At 50.7% G+C, this 5,000-nt stretch overlaps 1 non-coding gene across 1 annotated transcript; it reads right to left on the reverse strand.

The window, feature by feature from the left end:
• Positions 1–30: 30 nt before the first annotated feature.
• LOC143176590 (5.8S ribosomal RNA) lies at positions 31–185 on the reverse strand. Its single transcript, XR_013001119.1, has one exon. It is a non-coding gene; the product is annotated as a 5.8S ribosomal RNA (ribosomal RNA).
• Between the last annotated feature and the right edge of the window lie 4,815 nt (positions 186–5,000).

Consider the following 5,000-nt stretch of genomic DNA (forward strand, 5'->3'; position numbering starts at 1 on the left):
GAGCTACGCAAGCAGTGTATGGTACGTAAACGACCCTCAGCCAGGCGTGGTCCAGGAATTGTATCCGTGGACCGCAATGTGCGTTCGAAATGTCGATGTTCATGTGTCCTGCAGTTCACACGTTGACGCGCAATTAGCTGCGTTCTTCATCGACCCACGAGCCAAGTGATCCACCGTTCAGGGTAATCGTATAAATTTTATATTTCACATATATAATTTTATTCTCACTTGTTCGACCTAATATCTCTCTTCTTTCAAAGAGAAGATAAAAGTTGATACCTGAATCTCCGACCAGCGCGCGAAGGAGATTCAGGCGTCGCCTTGGAGACGACACCGAAGCCTTTCGAGACGAAAAACGTTCAAGTAATATGTATATATTTCTCGACGTTCCGGGCGTATAGTGCATTCAAAAACCCGCGAAAGACGCAGAAGACTCGCACGCGTGGAAACGACGGGGATATATTTTGTATCCTACCCGATACTGAATCCATCGCGTGCAGTCGACCCTCGCGTTCTTCCGATCAGACGCATCTATTGTTGCGCGCATGTTTTCGCGTCGCATCGCGCGAAACGTTGCACGAATCGTACCGATCGATCGATTGAAAGCAAATAATGAAAAAAGACTTCACAGCTGGCTCTTTGCCGGTCATTCGTCCCATGTTATCTCTTGCCGCGAAATTGGCGCGCAAGAGTTGGGTGTCAGACGCGCGGCTTTAAAACGAGCTTCACGGCCGGTCCCTTCGTTACCGCTTTCGTTCTTTCTCTCGGAACGACCATGAACGAACACGACGAGCGACGCTACGGCATACACACGTCCACGGATTCGATTAAAAAAACAGACTTCACAGCTGGCTCTTTGCCGGTCATTCGTCCCATATTATCTCTTGCCGCGAAATTGGCGCGCAAGAGTTGGGTGTCAGACGCACGGCTTTAAAACGAGCTTCACGGCCGGTCCTCTCAATTCCGTGTACGGTACACGCAAGATGCGGGTTCCACTTCCAGACTACCCGGTCCCTTCTCTCTACGAGAATCGATAGTAGAAGAACGGCTCGAAAACGCGTCTCAGAGACTAGGGGAAAAGAAGCGGTATGCGAGCGAAACGAAAACGCATTATGGAAACGTCGCGAAACAATGTTCGACGGTTGCTCGGTTCCAATCGTGCGGCCGTTTCAATTTCTCGTGCGCTTCACCGTCCCTCCGTAACTCTGGCCGATCGCGTATACCGAAGAGCCGACACGCGCAAAAACCACAGGCATTGTATACTGTGTATATATATATATATATGTTACAGTCACAGCCTTCGCGCGTTTTACTCTCCGACGCGGGGTTTCCACGACGAAAGAGAGACAGTTTCGTGGCGGGTGACTCGGCCGAATCGCTACGACGGGTATTTCTATTATAGAACGAATCATCGCCACCCTTTACCAGTGCCCGACGAAGGAATCACAAGGTCATCTGGAGTTTACAATGCCAGCGACGGTAATTCCAACGAAGACCCGATAAGTCAACTCATCGTTCTATTTCTCCCCGTACAGAAAAGCGAATCGACGCTAATGCACCTCGCGCAAGCACGAACGTTCTCTTCGCGTGGATCGTCCCATCGTCCAAAGATGTAAAGACGCATTGGAGATCGTGGTCTCTGGCGGGCTCATTGCACGCCCCACTGCATATCTTTCCTCGAATCGAGAATGATTCGTCCACTAAGGCTGCGAAACTACGCGTCGAGGAAACTAGGGGAAAGAAGCGGGATGCGAGCGAAACGACAATACATTATGGAAACGTCGCGAAACAATGTTCGGCGGTTGCTCGTTTCCTCCTGCGGACGTTTCATTGCTCGGGCGCTTCACGTCCCTCCGTAACCTTCGCGCGATCGCGTGCCCCGGAGAGCCGGCAACCGGTGAACCACAGGCGTATAAACTATAGTCTTCTATAGCAAGCCTTCGGCGGTTACTCTCCGACGCGGGGATTCCACGACGAGAGAGAATTTCGTGGCGGGTGACATCGGTCGAAACGCTACGACGGGTATTTCTATTATAGAACGAATCATCGCCACCCTTTACCAGTGCCCGACGAAGGAATCACAAGGTCATCTGGAGTTTACAATGCCAGCGACGGTAATTCCAACGAAGACCCGATAAGTCAACTCATCGTTCTATTTCTCCCCGTACAGACAAGCGAATCAACGCTATCGCACCTCACGCATGCACGAACGTTCTCTTCGCGTGAATCGTCCCATCGTCGAAAGATATAGCCGCTTGGAGATCGTGGCCCATCAAGTTCTTCCGTAACTCCTGCGCGATCGCGTACCCCGGAGAGCAGGCAACCGGTGAACCACAGGCGTATAAACTATAGTCTTCTATAGCAAGCCTTCGCGTTTACTCTACGACGCGGGGATTCCACGACGAGAGAGATTTTCGTGGCGGGTGACACGGCCGAATCGCTACGACGGGTATTTCTATTATAGAACGAATCATCGCCACCCTTTACCAGTGCCCGACGAAGGAATCACAAGGTCATCTGGAGTTTACAATGCCAGCGACGGTAATTCCAACGAAGACCCGATAAGTCAACTCATCGTTCTATTTCTCCCCGTACAGAAAAGCGAATCGGCGCTATCGCACCTCACGCAAGCAGGAATGATCTCTTCGCGTGGATCGTCCCATCGTCGAAAGATGTAAGACGTACAGAAATCGTGGTCCATCACGATTATTCGTAACTCTCCGAGTCGCGTATCTGAGAGTAGGGCAAACGGAGAACCACAGGCATAAATAATACTATATATTTCTTATATAGTTAGCCTTCGCGTTTTACTCTCCGACATGGGGATTCCACGACGAGAGAGAGTTTCGTGGCGGGTGACTCGGCCGAATCGCTACGACGGGTATTTCTATTATAGAACGAATCATCGCCACCCTTTACCAGTGCCCGACGAAGGAATCACAAGGTCATCTGGAGTTTACAATGCCAGCGACGGTAATTCCAACGAAGACCCGATAAGTCAACTCATCGTTCTATTTCTCCCCGTACAGAAAAGCGAATCGACGCTATCGCACCTCGCGCGAGCACGTAACTACTCTTCGCGTGGATCGTCCCATCGTCGAAAGATGTAAGACGCACGGAAATCGTGGCCCATCAACGTTTTTTTGTAACTCTGCCGATCGCGTATCACAGAGCCGAGACGCACATACCACAGGCGTATAATACCGTTTTCTTTCGTATGGTAAGCCTTCGCGTTTACTCTTCGGCGCGGGGTTTCCACGTCGAGAGAGACTTTCGTGGCGGGTGACATCGGTCGAAACGCTACGACGGGTATTACTATTATAGAACGAATCATCGCCACCCTTTACCAGTGCCCGACGAAGGAATCACAAGGTCATCTGGAGTTTACAATGCCAGCGACGGTAATTCCAACGAAGACCCGATAAGTCAACTCAACGTTCTATTTCTCCCCGTACAGAAAAGCGAATCGACGCTGTTGCACCTCACGCAAGCACGAACGTTCTCTTCGCGTGGATCGTCCCATCGTCGAAAGATGTAAGACGCACGGAAATCGTGGCACATCACGTGTTTTCGGAACTCTGTCGACCGCGTATCTCAGAGACGACGCGCGCGAACCACTGGCATATACTATTATATATCGCGTTTTACCCTCCGACGCGGGGATTCCACGACGAGAGAGAGTTTCGTGAGCGGGTTGACTCGGAAGAAACGCTACGACGGGTATTTCTATTATAGAACGCATCATCGCCACCCTTTACCAGTGCCCGACGAAGGAATCACAAGGTCATCTGGAGTTTACAATGCCAGCGACGGTAATTCCAACGAAGACCCGATAAGTCAACTCAACGTTCTATTTCTCCCGTACAGAAAAGCGAATCGACGCAATCGCACCATACGCGTGCACGTAAACAACTCTTCGCGTGGATCGTCCCATCGTCGAGAGACGTAAGTTTTCATAGTATGAATTCGCGTTTTACTCTCCGACGCGGGGATTCCACGACGAGAGAGAGTTTCGTGAGCGGGTTGACTCGGAAGAAACGCTACGACGGGTATTTCTATTATAGAACGCATCATCGCCACCCTTTACCAGTGCCCGACGAAGGAATCACAAGGTCATCTGGAGTTTACAATGCCAGCGACGGTAATTCCAACGAAGACCCGATAAGTCAACTCAACGTTCTATTACTCCCCGTACAGAAAAGCGAATCGACGCAATCGCACCATACGCGTGCACGTAACAACTCTTCGCGTGGATCGTCCCATCGTCGAGAGACGTAAGTTTCCATACTATGAATTCGCGTTTTACTCTCCGACGCGGGGATTCCACGACGAGAGAGTGTTTCGTGAGCGGGTTGACTCGGAAGAAACGCTACGACGGGTATTTCTATTATAGAACGCATCATCGCCACCCTTTACCAGTGCCCGACGAAGGAATCACAAGGTCATCTGGAGTTTACAATGCCAGCGACGGTAATTCCAACGAAGACCCGATAAGTCAACTCAACGTTCTATTGCTCCCCGTACAGAAAAGCGAATCGACGCAATCGCACCATACGCGTGCACGTAACAACTCTTCGCGTGGATCGTCCCATCGTCGAGAGACGTAAGTTTCATAAGTAAGCCTTCGGCGTTTTACTCTCCGACGCGGGGATTCCACGACGAGAGAGTGTTTCGTGGCGGGTGACTAGGCCGAAACGCTACGACGGGTATTTCTATTATAGAACGAATCATCGCCACCCTTTACCAGTGCCCGACGAAGGAATCACAAGGTCATCTGGAGTTTACAATGCCAGCGACGGTAATTCCAACGAAGACCCGATAAGTCAGCTCATCGTTCTATTTCTCCCCGTACAGAAAAGCGAATCGACGCTATCGCACCTCGCGCGAGCACGTAACAACTCTTCGCGTGGATCGTCCCATCGTCGAGAGACGTAAGACGCACGGAAATCGTGGTTCATCGCGTCTTTTCCTACTCTCTTGAATCGCAATTTCGTATAGAG

This window comes from Nomia melanderi, unplaced genomic scaffold (assembly GCF_051020985.1).
Source record: "Nomia melanderi isolate GNS246 unplaced genomic scaffold, iyNomMela1 scaffold0649, whole genome shotgun sequence".
In the NCBI taxonomy this organism is placed as follows: domain Eukaryota; kingdom Metazoa; phylum Arthropoda; class Insecta; order Hymenoptera; family Halictidae; genus Nomia; species Nomia melanderi.